This window comes from Podarcis cretensis (assembly GCF_951804945.1).
Source record: "Podarcis cretensis genome assembly, chromosome: 7".
NCBI lineage: Eukaryota > Metazoa > Chordata > Lepidosauria > Squamata > Lacertidae > Podarcis > Podarcis cretensis.
This window is the reverse complement of record NC_137176.1, coordinates 21,876,353-21,893,077: the sequence shown is the minus strand read 5'-3', so window position 1 is coordinate 21,893,077 and position 16,725 is coordinate 21,876,353.

Sequence of the window (16,725 nt, the reverse complement as noted above, 5' to 3'; positions counted from 1 at the left end):
TGTCAGGGACTGGGCAGAGGAGGAATGGTAGAGACCTCCTCCCCATCCTGACACTTCCAGGGAGGAAGAGGAAGATAGTATAGATTAACAACAGGGGTTTGAGGGAAGGAGCAGCTCAGAGGCAGAGGAGGGGGAAAGTTGGGAAATCATGGAAGAGCCAGAACAACACCCAGCTGACATGTTGTCATTAGAAAGCATTCCAGACCCTCCATCTCTCAGAACCTGGCCTTAAAAGTAGGAGAGCAAAAAGCTCAAAGACAGAGGGCACCCGTAGAAGAGACGAATGAAGAAGTGAGAGAGACAGGGGGTGGAAATTCACTTGGGACACCACCATTATCCAAGAGGCTGGGTTCTATAGCCTCTCTCTGTAAAGATTGAAATAAAAAAAGAAACTTTTCCTTGTCTTTATACTTTCCTGGGCAACCAGCCGGGAGCTGCTGACAGCATCCTGACATGGAGTTCAGTAGCATCTGAGAGGCCAAAGACTTCCTCATCCTTGGTGTAGGGAGAGAATGATTGAAGTGGACTCTAGGTGGTTTGAGGTATATAACATCAAAGGGGTTTGGGTTCAATGGGGCAATTAAAATAGGCACAAGCCCCCAATCTAAAGTGTTTTGTGTATCTCCAAACACTTTAGTGAAACATTTACACACGTCCCGCCCAAAATAAAACTCACACAGTTTGGAATACTATAGAGGGGAAAGTTTAATACATTTTGGTATTAATGGTATTTCCATGCTCTCCCCTTCTATCTACTAGAATGTGAAATGGACTATTTTGTACAATTGGTTTTAGTAGCATTAATATAATAGCAATGCATATCTGCCCCCTTGAACCTTAATAACATTCATATCTAGCGATATATATCTGCACCCTTGATCCTTTACCAGCAGGCTCATAAATCGGGAAGAAAAAGTGACCCAAATAAGGTATCCAATAAATCTACAATGAACGTGAAGGACATAAAACCAATGCTGTGAAAGAGTGCAATCACTTTTACCAACGCTTTAAAATCTACAGAGGGGGAAAGAGTGTGTGTCTTCCTGAATTAGTGTTAGCTATTTTTACATCTTACTGTTATTGTGCGATTGAGTTGATTGCAGGTCATACACTTATAAGCTGTAATTTGACTTCAGTGTTCTCCTGACAATTAATGGATGTGCAGAAATAGCCCCGGTCCTCTAAAGATGATACCAATTCTCTCTACTTGCTTGGAAAATCTACCCACACCAGGTTGGAAGAGCATCCCTTGGTCTACAGAGATGACCAGATCAAACCTCCTTCCATGTGCACTCGGAGCCCATAAGGCAGGAATCGGAAAACTTGTGCCCTCCAGATGTTGCTGGAATTCAACTGCCATCATCACTGGCCATTGGCCATTCTGGTTGGGGTTGATGGGAAAGATGCCCTTTAACAATTTAAGGTTCACAAGTTCCCCATCTTTACCTTAGGAAAACCATTTAACTCTCATGTCAAATGTTTTGCACTATTTTAAACCCTCCATTAACCTCTACTTGGATTCAGTTTCATTCATTTATTTGAATCCTGGTTTTCACTCCCAACAGTTCTCAAAACCAGGAAAATTTAAATTTATACAGTACAGGTAAAATCATAGGACTCTGAAGAAGAAAACGGATGATGGACACACAAGCTGAAATCTGAGCCGACTTTTAAAAAAAGAACACATCGTAAAAATACAATCTGCAAAGGAAGACACTGCCTACGTAAAAGGGGCAAGCTTCTGTTAGGAAGCTCATTCTAAAACTGAAGGGGGAACCCCCAAAAAAGTCATCTTGGGGCAGCATTCTAATGGATGGTGGGATTTCCAAACAGTTTTAATTCCCATTTGGGAAGTTATGTAAGGAAGGAGACACTGTCCCTGGTATCTTGTGCCCAGACCATAAAGAGCTTTAGAATTGAGCACCAACACCTTGAATTTAGAAACCAATCAGCACCCACCAGAACTCATGAAGAACAAGTGGCATGTGTTTTATCTGCAGCTAATGTGAGATATTAAATCAGTCTGCCTTGTTTTTTTACTAGCTGCAGTTTCCAAAATGCCTTCGAACAGAGTGCATTAGAAAGACTCGAAACTTGAGCAGTGTGGGACATGTGGTCCTCCAGATCTTGCTGGACTCCAACTTCCATGTCCAATTTTCCAGAATAAACAGAGTTGAAGTCCAGTAACATCTGGAGGGATGCAAGTTCTCCATCACTGCTCTAGCATGCCCTTTTGTGTTTAGGGTCTTCTTTTACAGCAGGAGTGGGAAACCTGTGGCATTTAAACAATGACTTCCTCAATGCTTTTTTCTAAAAAAATGTTTAGGGGTACTCTCATTTTCCTACACCTATTGAAATACTGCTCCTCAGTATTAAATCCACAAAATGTTTAGGGGTATGTGTCTCCCTGCATCCCCCCAGAAAAAAGCACTGGACTTACTTATAAATGCTGTTTCCAGCCTCTAGCTCCCTGTTTCTGGCTCCCTGCTTGTGGGATGCTCTCCCCAATTAGGCTTGCCTGGTGCCTTCATTACCTATCTTTAGGCACTAGGCAAAAACATTCCTCTTCTCCCAAGCCTTCAGTTAATTAAACAGTCTATGGCCTTTTAAGCTGTGTGTGGGGAGGGTTTATTGCTTTTGTTTGTTGTTGTTGTTTAGTCGTTTAGTTGTGTCCGACTCTCCGTGATTCCATGGACCAGAGCACGCCAGGCACTCCTGTCTTCCACTACCTCCCGCAGTTTGGTCAAACTCATGCTGGTAGCTTCGAGAATACTATCCAACCATCTCGTCCTCTGTCGTCTCCTTCTCCTTGTGCCCTCCATCTTTCCCAACATCAGGGTCTTTTCCAGGGAGTCTTCTCTTCTCATGAGGTGGCCAAAGTATTGGAGTCTCAGCTTCAGGATCTGTCCTTCCAGTGAGCACTCAGGGCTGATTTCCTGAAGAATGGATAGGTTTGATCTTCTTGCAGTCCATGGGACTCTCAAGAGTCTCCTCCAGCACCAATTTGTTTGTTACCACGTGTATTTTTGTGCTTTTATACTGTGAATCTGTGCACCTGTAGCGATTTATTTACGCTTGCCACATGACTCGGAAAGCTGTCTGTGGACAAATGCTGGCTCCCTTGGCCTGAAAACCAAGATGAGCATTGCACCCCACAGTCGCCTTTGACTGGACTTAAGTGTCCAGGGGTCCTTTACCTTTTTACCTTTACTGTAAATCTCCCTGTGATCCTGGGAAGAAGGGCAGTAGAGAAATTTAATAAATAATCATGATTATGCAAATGTGGCTGAACGACAACACATGGCCAATGGCATTTCCCTTTATATGCATTTCACCTTCTAGAAAACTGTGAGAAAGCCCCAGCATGTACAGAGCTCTTGTGCATGGCCATCATACTGAAAAAAATTAAACTACCATCCCCATTCTATCATCTTGCAAATCTCGTTTTTAGTAAGATAGTTATTAAATTTCAAGTTAAGCTGAGTTCTTTAAATAACAGCAACCCACCTCTCTCTGTCTCTGTCTCCCACCCCTGTATTAGTCTCCCAGGCCCTCATGAATAAAGCTTCCTAATTTGTAACTTACCATTTGATTGCTTTCCTCTCTACTGCATAACTATTACGTTTCCAACCAAAGCCTCTATATCCAGAGTCATTAGTGGTTGCTGGGTATTATCTGTGAAATTCTCAAGGAAGTCATCAATCTTTATTGTGCAACTCTTTTTAATCAGTCCACTTGTTTTCTAACAAGAAAGAAACAAAAACGCTAGTTCAGTATAATGACCAATCTTATGCACTGCCCCCTTTCCTGTAGCCACCACGCCTGCCTTTAAGTTACACTTCTTAAGCCATATGGGTTTGGGTTTTTTTGTGCTACTTAATGAGAACTATTTTGCTCTTTATGCTTGCGGGAGGGGGATGCACAGATGTGTGAATTGACTCACATGCCTTCTTTACCATCATAAGTTTATTATTATTATAATTTCTAGATTATGAAGTATGATTTATGAATTGCCTTTTACATCTGTCTCAAGGTGATTCAAAAGGCTAGCATGAAAAGAGCACGAAAAAATAATCTGAAGATAGCTTTAAAAACAATAGAAAATGACCACTTAAGGCTGAGACCTTTTCATCTAGCTGGAAAACCTTTGTGCCACATAGTACAATGTGTAAAAGGAAACCTCCATACCTTGGGCAATTATGTGAGCTGCAAATGAGGGCCAAAGCTCATTCATCATTACACATAGGAAACAGGTTTTCTTTTAAGTAGCTGAGAATGGTGAAGCACAAACATTCTGTATTGCTAAGTGGTTCTGAATTTGAGCAGTGTCAGTCCTGTGTTTATAGAACACCCACAGAAATGCAGTGGAGCAAGAATAAAGGTAAAGGTACCCCTGCCCGTACGGGCCAGTCGTGTCTGACTCTAGGGTTGTGTGCTCATTTCACTTAAGAGGCCGGGAGCCAGCGCTGTACGCAGACACTTCCGGGTCACATGGCCAGCATGACGAAGCTGCTCTGGCGAGCCAGCACCAGCGCAGCACACGGAAATGCCGTTTACCTTCCCGCTATAAAGTGGTACCTATTTATCTACTTGCACTTAGGGGTGCTTTCGAACTGCTAGGTGGGCAGGAGCTGGGACTGAAAGATGGGAGCTCACCCCGCCGCGGGGATTCGAACCACCGACCATACGATCGTCAAGTCCTAGGCACTGAGGTTTTACCCACAGCGCCACCTGCGTCCCTTTGGGGCAAGAATGTGTCCTCCTAATTCTTTCACCAGATATTCTATGGCTTCCTATGGGCTTCAGTTCTTCCCTTTTTCCTTTCCCTTAGATTTCTAGTACAGTGGTACCTCGGGTCACAAACACCTCAGGTTACAAACACTTCAGGTTACAGACTCCACTAACCCAGAAATAGTACCTTGGGTAAGAACTTTGCCTCAGGATGAGAACAGAAATTGCATGGCGGCGGCAGCGGGAGGCCCCACTAGCTAAAGTGGTACCTCAGGTTAAGAACGGTTAGAGGTTTTCAGGTATGAATTAAGTACTTAACCAGAGGTACCACTGTACATTTTCCTTAAATGTAACACAACACTACTGCAAGTCAACGTAAATCACACCTTGATTTAAATTGTTTGTGTAGGAAGTCCAGAATAAAAAGGAGGGCACTTTAACATAGAGAGAGTATTCCACCATATCAGTTGTTTTTTAGTTCCTTACAGTTCTCGTGGTCCACACAAAGCATCATGTAAGGCAGGGGTATCTAACTGTTTTGTTTTTGACTCACGGGACACATTTACAGTCATGCACCCCTCTGATAGCAGAGACATCACCTAGCAGAGACGTCACCTTGCCAACAAAGGTCCATATAGTTAAAGTCATGGTTTTCCCAGTAGTGATGTATGGCAGTGATAGCTGGACCATAAAGAAGGCTGATCGCTGAAGAATTGATGCTTTTGAATTATGGTGCTGGAGGAGACTCTTGAGAGTCCCATGGACTGCAAGAAGATCAAACGTATCCATTCTTCAGGAAATCAGCCCTAAGTGCTCACTGGAAGGACAGATCGTGAAGCTGAGGCTCCAATACTTTGGCCACCTCACGAGAAGAGAAGACTCCCTGGAAAAGACCCTGATGTTGGGAAAGATGGAGGGCACAAGAAGAAGGGCACGACAGAGGGTGAGATGGTTGGAGCATGTTCTCGAAGCTACAAAAAAGTTTGACCAAACTGCAGGACGCCTGGCGTGCTCTGGTCCATGGGGTCACGAAGAGTCGGACACGACTAAACGACTAAACAACAACAACCCCTCTGATGGCCACATGCCACCAGTGGGAAAGATCAAGATCGGCACATACACAAATACATGCACACAAACATTACACATACAGGCCACACACGTATACTCAATTCACATGCACCTTCACCATTTGTACGCACACAAAAATACACACATACAACACACACATTCACCAGACATGCAGTCTCATGTTAGTCTCTAGCCCTGGTAGGGGGGCTAGAAATGATGTCTTTTATTCTGCAAATATCACACTCCAAAGCAAAGCTAGTCAATGTTGTTACCTCCAGATATTGTTGAACTACTTCCATCAGCCCAGACTAGTGGTCATGCTGACTGGGACTGATGGAAATTGTAGACCAGCCACATGTGGAGACAACCACATTGGCAACTCCTGCTCTGAAGGGTATCTAAAGAGCAGACAGAGACATCTTCTATCTCTGATCTCAAAGAGTGAGTTAGGGCAGGGTGAATACTGCCTTTTACTTTAAAAGAGCAGTCAGAGAAGGCTTATATCGGATCTCAGCACTGTGGTGTTTAGCACCGAGATTGGAGATAAACGATCTCTCTGCCTGCTCTTCAGAGGGGATTTTTGTGAGATAAAATGTCCTGCCTTTTAGAGAGTGCTCACTAAAGACCAGGCAGTGTGCTTTATTTCCCAATCAGATGGGGATCTTGGAGGGCCAGATCTCTCCTATGGTCCATAAATTAGCCACCCCTCTTGTACAGGGATCTCAGCTCCTCTAATGGTTTCTCCTTAAGGATCAAGTTAGACATGACATGGGTTTTTGTTTAAAACATTTGCACCCCCCGCCTTTTCTCAAGACAGCTCAATGGAGCTCAAGACAAGGATAAAACCATAAATTAACACTTTAAAACAACTCTTACAATGGAGCACTAAAACAGCAATAGGAAATAATAGAGTGCAGCAGTAATAAAAATGCTTCGACAACCAGAGGCAGTTTAAAAAACCCATTTGGTAAGACAGCAATTCACATCCCAAATGCCTTTCTAAAATGGTCTTTACCAGCTTGTGGGAGGCCATTAAAGAGGAGGTGAGAGGGGGCTCCCTTGGCTATCTGTACCTTGCCCCCCATGGAGTTAAGAGCAGTTTCAGAGAGTGGCAATTTGGGGAAATGGTATGGGAACGACACATTAAGAATCTCTGCCGTAAAGCAGTCGAGTGAGGCTGCAGCAACAATGCATAAGATCCTGATCAGATTATGGCCAGTTTGGGTTAGACTTCGCAGTGGTGTCCAAACTTCTTTCAAAGAGGGCCAGATTTGATAAAGTGAAGGGCCGACCAAAGTTGACCTTTTTTTAGGATTGAAGTTGTTGAGGGTTTTTAAAGGATTTTACCCCAGGAAGCAAACTGCCACAGGGACCGGATTAAGCCCCCGAAACAGACTTTGGACATGCCTGGGACTGTCAATGGGCAGGGAATACTTCTAGCCCTACCCAGAAGAACCAGGGACTGAGTCATTGGGAAAGCAGAAGTCTAAGACACAGGAACATCTTTAAAATAATTCATAATTTTGTTAACTGGGCAGGAACTCCAGCTGGTTTTAGTAGTGGAGAACCACAACAAAGGCAGAAGTCTTGAACAGTTCTAGACGTGACACAGAGCGGTTGTGGCTTAATGCAGAGAGAGAGTCTTCATTTATGACAGGGATGGGAAATCTGGCACTTCAGATGTGGTTGGACTTCTGCTCCCAGCATCCCTGACCATTGGCCAGACTGGCTGGGTCTAATGGAAGCTGGAGTTCAACAACGTCTAGAGGACCATTCCTAGTTTATAGAGCTACATAAAGTTTGTCATGGCACTTAGAAAATGATAGTTTTCATCTGGGGCAGCCAGCAATTTGTGGCACCAAAGTTACAGTTCTTCAAGTGCAATAAAATAGTTTGTACTGGATGACAGGTGGGGTGGGGGTGGGAGTGGGATGGATTTTCCCCACTCTAACTCATGTGTCTCTAATTTACTTAATTATTTCTGTCCCATCTTTTCAGGCTAAGGCTTCACAGGGAACTTTCAATAAAGATGGTAATAAAAACAAAACAAACTAACCTATTTTCCTATGCATAAACCTATAAAAGCAAGATCAGATCACGAAACATAATAGCGATCCAGGAAAAAGATAAATAAAAAGCTTGGTGGAATGAGGGGGGGGGGAGTATTTATGGACCATATAAAGGTTACATAAAAGTGGATCCAAAGCAAGGGCTCAGTGGAGGGAATTCCACAAATGTGGGGCCACCACTGAAGAGGCCCTGCCATTTTTCTTAGGCTGGCACCTTATAGAAAAGCATTTGAGGTACCTTATAGAAAAGCATTTGAGGGCTTATCCACACTTACCTTTCCTCCACTCCTTCCAAGAATGGTCTGTGATTTAAACCTCTGTGTCTGAGTGCCCCTTTCCAGTTTTTATTTTGTTTCTTCTTTGCTCCAGAGCGTTCACTATGAAAATCCTCTGTTTGAATCTCCATCAGATCAGAGAAAACGTCAATCCATGGAAAACGAGAATTGCTCCAATTCAGCTTTATAGTGCGGTATTCCGCCCCCCCCCCCCCAAGAAAAGCTTGGGAGAATAAATAAATGAATGAATGAACTGCTTGGACATGGAGCATGAAACATGGACCTCTGCATGGAGCAGGGGGAAAGGTAGGATAGTACCAGGTTCCTAGAACAAAATCTGCATCATTCTGAAGGAAACCAACAACTCTGCAAAACTGACACCATCATGGAAGATGTTTCTAAAGAAGAGCAGGAGAAGTGATGTAGTGTTGCTGGTAGGCAGTGTAAGAAGTGGCAGAGGCTGATGGGGATCTGGGTGGTGGCCCCAAATTTGCCACCTGAGTCATGATCCTTTGTCCCTAAAGTGTGTCTCTTAATATCCTAATATGGGAATGCCATGTCTGCCTTACCAAATTTGGTCCATGGCAGAAACAAAGCACTGTCTCCCATCTGATAAAATGATGTTTCTCATATTGCTTATTTTGTACAGTTGATGACACCATTGTGAAAAACCTCATGTTATCTCATGGGAGGCATCAAATTGTTTCCTCCTGTGACAAAAGTTAACCTTTAGAAAGACTGGAATATATGTACCCTTTCAAGATCTCTGGTTTTTCCCCACTATCCCTGTTAGATAGAGAACCTGCCACTGCCATTATTTTTGAATACTGTAAAGCATTCTGATTGTTCTCAGTGGCAAAAGTGGTTTCTATTTATTTATTTTTAATGCATGTTGCAGTAAATGCTCCCTTGCAAAGGGTTGGAGAGGGCCAATTCATTTTTCATAGGCCACAACGCAATAAACCCATGTTTTACAACTGTTATCTGTCACCCACATAAATTATTGGTGTCTCGGTATTGAAAAGAGCCGTCCTCCACCACTTTAATTTCATTAAAACCAAATCTCTACACAGGCGTAGGAGGCAACACTTTAATGATATTAGCTAAAGAAATTGTATCCGCTCCTTTGTGCTAATGCTACATGACATCTGTGAAGCACAAATAGTTGACATCCAGGATGTTAATCTCATTAATGTTTCACATGAAGCTCAGAGTAGGGAAGATATGATCCTTGAATATTGCCTTCTTAACTTGGAAGCAATAATATTGATCACTGTTCCGCGAGGCTGGAGACAGACAGTCGTTTGCAAGAACAGTGAGAGTGGTGAAGAGAGCGGTTCTTTATGGTGTTCACACATCGTACTAGTGTTCTCTGGCTAAACATGGATTTCAGGTTTTTAAAACAATACTAAAAAGGTCAGTTTATCATGGGCTAATGAGGGTTAAACAAGCTTACAGACAATGAACAGACATTCCTTAAAATACCTTAATCTTTCTGGAGAAAAGCCTACCTGTGTACTTCTTTGAGCTAGGGATGGTGGAGAAGTTAGATATGGGCAAATTTATGTAATTTGCGGGTGGCGTTGTGGTCTAAACCACTGAGCCTCTTGGGCTTGCCAATCAAAAGGTCGGCGGTTCGAATCCCTGCGGCGGGGTGAGCTCCTGTTGCTCAGTCCCAGCTCCTGCCAACCTAGCAGTTCAAAAGCACCCCAATAAGTGCATGTAGATAAATATGTACCACTCCAGCGGGAAGGTAAATGGTGTTTCCATGCGCTGCTCTGGTGTTGGTGTTCCATTGCACCAGACGCAGCTTAGTCATGCTGGCCACATGACCCGGAAAAACTGTCACGGAGCGGACAGATGCCGCTCCCTCGGCCTGTAAAGGGAGATGAGCACCGCAACCCCAAAGTCATTCACAACTGGACTTAACTGTCAGGGGTCCCTTTACCTTTACCTATGGAATTTGCACTTCCTGAAACATAAGCAAATATCTTCCAAAATCTGCAGTTCTCTGAATTTTGAAACCCATTTCTCCAACGTCTGAAAATGTATAAATATGCATATATTAGGAGGAAATATGCATAAAATTGATACGCTGGTGAAAATAATAAAAATGCATTCTGTTAGGAGGATTTACTTGCAATTCTGCACCTGTTCAGTTTGGTCATGTGACCTGGCAATCCAGCACACAACACTATTTTAAAGGCTCCTTTTTCCTCTGCAAAGTCTTAGGCAAAGCAGCAACCCCAATGCTGAACAGTGTTTGGCGATGGTGTAACTGTACAGTGGCTTAACTTACACTGGCTTGTTTAATGTCACCTTCTTGTGCACAGGATTCTTCTCCATGCCTTTCCAATGTGTATTAGCAGTTGCCTTTCCAGGTGTCCTGAGCTAGGAAGCATGTTTAAAAATGATCTCAATGAACTCTGATCATTCAGTAATACTGCAAAAGGCAGTAATATGTGTGTGTGTGTGTGTGTGTGTGTGTGTGTGTGTGTGTGTATAATGTGAAATCATCTTGCATTAAAAATATTTAAGCTATTGCAAAGGCTGAAAAATGGCAGCATCTGTCTCTCTTCATGGATGTTATAGCCTCATTTATGCCAAAAATTTTGGTAGATCAATATTTTCTCAAAACAAGACACCTCTCTTTCCACACTCCACCCCCCCCCAAAAAAAATATGGAACCACCTGTTGTGTGATATGGAATTGTGTTCACTTCATACTAATACAACAGGTATTTGGTTTTCCTGTGAGAATTTCACCATGAATGATGACTGTAAAAAAAAAAAAGTACCTTATCATCCTTGTGGGGGCAGAGGGTGTTATTAAATAATAATAATAATAATAGCAATAGCCAGAAAGTGCTTCCTGCAAATTTTGCTAAATGGAGCCAAATAATTCTCTAAGCAGTGGCTAATGTTTGCACAACTCTTGTCTTTTCTTATCTCTCCACAAAATGCTTACCACAGGGAATGGTGAGTGAATGAGTTTATCACAAACAATACAACCTCTTCCCCTTCCCCCGCAGTTCATGGTCAGACTTGTAAAACATTTCTCAACTGAATTGGAAAAAAATATTATCAGTTCCAATGCATAATGTTTCCTATATGTCAATCAAATATAACATCCTTTTTAAAGCCTTGTTTTAAGGTGGCTGGCCTCCTATCGCAGCTGCTTTTAGAACTCATAAAATTACAATGGTAAAATAGAAACCTGATGCTTAGCTAGTTCACTTCTAGCATTGTATTATTTACCTCATTTCCTTAGCCTCAAACTTTATTACATTTACAACAGGCCATTTATCAAAGGAGTTCAAGGTAGTATAAATAAATCTTCAAACCCCATATTATCCTCACAATTCTGGCCCATAGTCATCCAGTGGGTTTTTATGGCTGAAGGGAGAATTCCAACACTCTTTGGGGATTTATTCATATCCCATCCCTTTCCAAAATACAAAATGTCAATAAACTGAAATTGTTCCATATTGGCCTAAACCTAAACAGTAAAATCCAGTGCCCTACCTCCAGAAAAGAATGCTGCAATACCTCTGGTGAAAGCTTAGATTTAACTTTTTGTTAAGTCTCAAATAGGAAGGAATCTGACAGAAGAATATGTGAAGAAACTACCAAGAACTCCTGAGCCTTGACACATGGACTCTATAGCTGAGACAGCACTCTGCTGATCTTAGAGATAATACTAAAATATAGGTAACAAGAGTCTCCAACTGACAAATTTTGCTAATCCCTTCAAAACTTTATTTGCTTCCCTTTGAAATTCTTTGGTTGATTCTCCAAATGGATACTACTGAAATTAAGAGGACCCAAGGGGAGAAGAAGAATGCTAAGCACTATATAAAGGGAGAGAGAAAGTGAGAGTACAGTGGTACTTTGGGTTACATATGCTTCAGGTTACATACGCTTTAGGTTACAGACTCTGCTAACCCAGAAATATTACCTCGGGTTAAGAACTTTGCTTCAGAATGAGAACAGAAATTGAGCGGTGGTGGCGGCAGTGGGAGGCCCCATTAGCTAAAGTGGTGCTTCAGGTTAAGAACAGTTTCAGGTTAAGAACGGACCTCCAGAGCGAATTAAGTTCTTAACCCGAGGTACCACTGTAGTTGGATCTGAAATTTTGCTTTTGGTAAAGTTCAGTAGGAATTATATTCCCTAGCTCCTTTAACCTTGACCACTATGTAAAGTGTTCACTGTCTCTGTACTCCTAATCGATACTAATGAGTGGCAGGTGTTACTGAATGCACAGCTCAACTGCCAATCTGCCTGTGATCCTCTAGATGTCATGGGACTCTCAGCTCCTAACATCCTGGACCATTGGCCACTTTGGCTAGAAATGATGGGATATGGATTCCTATATATGGAGAACCCTATGTTCACCCTCCCTGCTCTGAAAGGATGTCCTTTGTAAAATACAATTATTAATACTTGCAGAAGGGGAAGAGGGTACATTCCCCCAGCCACTTAAAAAAACAAAACAACAACAGGAAAAATCTAGAAATCCAATTATGATATTAAATTGTCAGTGACTTTTTTCTTTTATCCTCAAAACTTCAGCCCTGATCACTCCTACTTTTAAAATTAGAAAGAAGAAGGATGAAATCACCTTGGATGTAGCAAACTAGTCTGGTATATAATATAATAGATTTTGGTTGTATTATTAGTGAAGGTCAAGCCAGAATTTTGCTTTACCCAGTTGGCTTCTAAAATATTGAAGGTTAGACTGATTTCCCCATCTCAGAAGTTCAAGAACAGCACATAAGGACTAGAGAATACCCCAGCCTCATTAATTAATCAAGTCATGTCACAGCCGATCTTGTTAATCCATCCTTGGAGGAAACTCAAATGATGTTTCAATTCTCTATGCAAGACTAGACAGAAGAGTGAATGGTGATAATGCTATACAATTACAGAGATGGGCAGTGTTGGTGCCACCAGAAATTATACTAAAGCAAATTCCTTTCCCTCCAGCTATTCAGAGATTTTATTACTGTTTTCTTTAAAAAAAGAATGTTATCTTTGCAAACTAATCTGTTTGGAGGACAGTAGTAGACCTCTGTGTTTATTCTAAACAGCCTAAGGCTGTAGCTCCATGGACCCCATGGAAAAGTAATACTTTAGCGAATTTAAAATTATGCTGGTGTGATGCCAAGCAAAACAGTTTGCCATTTGTAGTAATCATCAGAGAAGAGGTTTTGCAAGCAGTCCGAGTCAATCTATCTTTATATAGTGTCTTGTGGAGTTGTAACGAGAGCAGCACTCTGCATGAAACAAGTGTTATAAGTTCATCCTACTATGTATGAACTCGTTTTGATGTTATGAGGTGGGAGCTACTTCGGGATATGCCTGCCTACCATTGCCCCAATAACATCAGAAAACATAGCCTAAGCATGCATTCAGGTGTGGAGATTATTGTGTTAGTTTTCCTGGTCATAATGCTCGCTCTTCTGTTTTCGATGGCTAAATGGCAATAGGCATTTTTAATTGCATGTGGAGGTCCCCAAGCCACCCCTCAAAATAATTCACAAATCACACATAATTTTTATTTAAGGTTTTTGGCATAATTTTGGCCACAACTTTATTAAAATACATAATCTGTGAGTGGTTGCTTAGGCATTGGTTATGACTATCTGTCCCCCCGCCTGGGACAGAACTGACTTTCCGAACTCCCTCGGAAGCCAGTGAAGGGAAAACAATATTGGGGATCAGTTGAGCTGAGGCACAGTCCCTCACCGCTCACCCACCATGCTCCCCAAGGCTTGCCGGCCCTGGTCCCATTTCAGGGATTGGATGAAATAGTGGCAAGCCCCAGGATTCCTTTAACAGAATTCCCTTCCACACCACCATTGGAGGGGCAGGTCCAGCCTATCCTTACCCCTCCCCCACCAATTTTTATAACCAATGCCTAACCACAACCTTACAAGTTGTGACGAATTGCAAAAACCAAATGGCACCAGCCAATCAGCCAAATGGACAAAATTCCTACTAAGCCCCTGCCCCAACGGCAGGCGACCACATGACAGGCATAGCAAGGTCAACCGGAACTCAGGGCGGGCGGGCGGGCGGGTGATCCGATGCACTCAGCGAAAGAGAAAGCAAAAGCTGAGTGTCCCAATATTTAAAGCCTTTAGTTCCATCCACCAAACTGCAACATGCAATTTGCCCCAGCAACCCAGCCATCCAATCGTTGCCCCCAGGCCATCACAATTTTACCTGCCTGGCAACAGAGGGTTGGCATGGCAGACTCCACCGCAACACGTGCTCTCATTTCAGGGAGAACACGCTTTGCCAAGAGTTCAGTTTAAAGGTACACTTATTTATCCTGGGGTTTATTTTAGTTCTAGTGTATTCTTATAACAACACACATAGCTTTCGGCTTACCTGGGACCTTGACATTTGCCCGAGGACAACATGTGCTGGCTCCAGGGCTGTTGAGCCTATTTTTTACAAGCAACAGATGAAGTGATAAACACAAATTTACGGAGAAGGCAAGACACCCTGTTCTTGTTTTCTCCGAGCTCTTGTTTTCTACACAGAGGCTTCTATTTATCAGGGAGGGAGGAGTCATTATTCAATGGTGCAATCAAACATGAGAACCACAACCCATAGTCAGAAGTCACGTGGCCTGGTAATAGATTTCCCATCCTGTCTGAAAGGGGTTAGATGGGGCTCAGAGTTGCCAGATATGAAGGATAGTTGCCCTCAGTGGCATAGCGTGGGTTGCCAGTGCCCAGGGCCATGTAGTGGGGTGGGAGGGAAATAGAAGAGTATGCATGCACATTCAACTGCCTAATGGCATCCACATCACCCAGGAGGTCACAGCCACAGAAGTAAGAAAAGAAGAGTCGTTTGGTTGTCTGGAGAGCTCACTTCCTAGTTCACATGGAGAAGCCATTTTTAACAGAGCCCAGTGACAGAAACACACAGCTGTATTGAGGCAGCATTGGGCGCTGAAATTTTGTGCTCCCCACTCTATACCACTGGTTGCCCTCCCTCAATCAGAACTCCTCCTGGTGAGAGGCTAACATTTCAGCTCTCTAGAACTAGCTTTAACTCCTTTTGCCAGTCAAGCTTGATAATCTTCCCCTTTTATAAGACCAGTTAAAGGAGAGTGTTAACAAAAATCCAGCTTAATACAAAATCCAGGTGAGTCTTTAATTGGTACACTGCTCACATTTCAAGGTTGGTAGCCACACTTTTCAGCAACGCCTAAGGCTTTATTGATTTGATTTTAAAAGTCAGATGGAGCTTTAGATTGTGTGTGTGTGTGTCTATAAAGCAAACAGTCAGTCTCACTCTCAAAGAATGAATCAACCAAACAATACTGGTGGATGTTGTGCATAATTAGTGGCAGCATTTAACACAGTGGCATCTACAGCTATCATATACAGTGGTGCCTCGGGTTACATATGCTTCAGGTTACATACGCTTCAGATTACAGACTCCGCTAACCCAGAAATAGTACCTCGGGTTAAGAACTTTGCTTCAGGATAAGAACAGAAATCGTGCTCCGGCGGTGCAGCAGCAGCAGGAGGCCCCATTAGCTAACGTGGTGCTTCAGGTTAAGAACAGTTTCAGGTTAAGAAGGGACCTCCAGAACGAATTAGGTACTTAACCCGAGGTACCACTGTATATGGAAACTGGCTACTTAGAGAAGAGTCAACATCTCTGCAATCGGAGTAAACTTGTGATGGCCTGGGAATCCGATTCAGAGGCTGAACCAGAGGAGTCCCAGCCTGCACAGGAGTCCCCGCCTCCAGGGCCGGCTGAGCTGGGGCAGGGCCTTGGATCTGAAGCGCCTGCACCTGTGCCGGATCCTCAGGAGCAGGCACCAGGTGATTCCACTCTGGCTCCAGAGGTGATTGAGGACACAGTGCCTACAGGTGCACCTCTCCCAGCCCTGTCAGGGGAAGGTGGAGTCTCCCCCTGGGTCCAGTAACCCTCTAGCCTCTCCTGAGCTGCAGAGGCTCAGGGCAGAGAGGCGGAGGGAACTGGTTTCTCCCAGGAGGAGTGCTCGCCCCCAGGAGACCCGCCTCCCCTGGCCTCAGAGAAGATAAAGGCCAGTCAGCCCGGTCCCAGGTTGCGGGAGCAACGTCATTGAATACCTGCTTCTGCCCGGACCCAGACCTGTCCTTCCAGAGTTCCCATCCCCGCCTGGCTTCCTGCTTCGGATCCCGCCTCGCTCTTTGTGAACTGTTTCCAGACTCGTGACCCAGGACCGGACTTTGATCATGCCAATGGTAACCTTCCCCCTGGGACGAGCACAAAACTAAAGAGGGGCAAGACATGGTTCAGGCATTGTTAACGAGTCCTTGCAGTTTGTTGAGGAGGTAGGAAACCTTCAGCTAAATGTCTTGCAGGCTGCAGCTGCAAGCTTGGGGAGAGAGAGAGAGAGAGAAGCAAACTGGCTCTTTCTCTCTAAAGTAATTTTCTCTTCCTGCCTTTGGAGGACCAGGAGGTCAATAAGGGATCCACAGGATATGGTTCTCAGATGTGATCCCATATTTATAAAACAGGCTAGAGGTGATCTTTTCAGAGCTTCCACAACTGATTCCATGGTGAGTT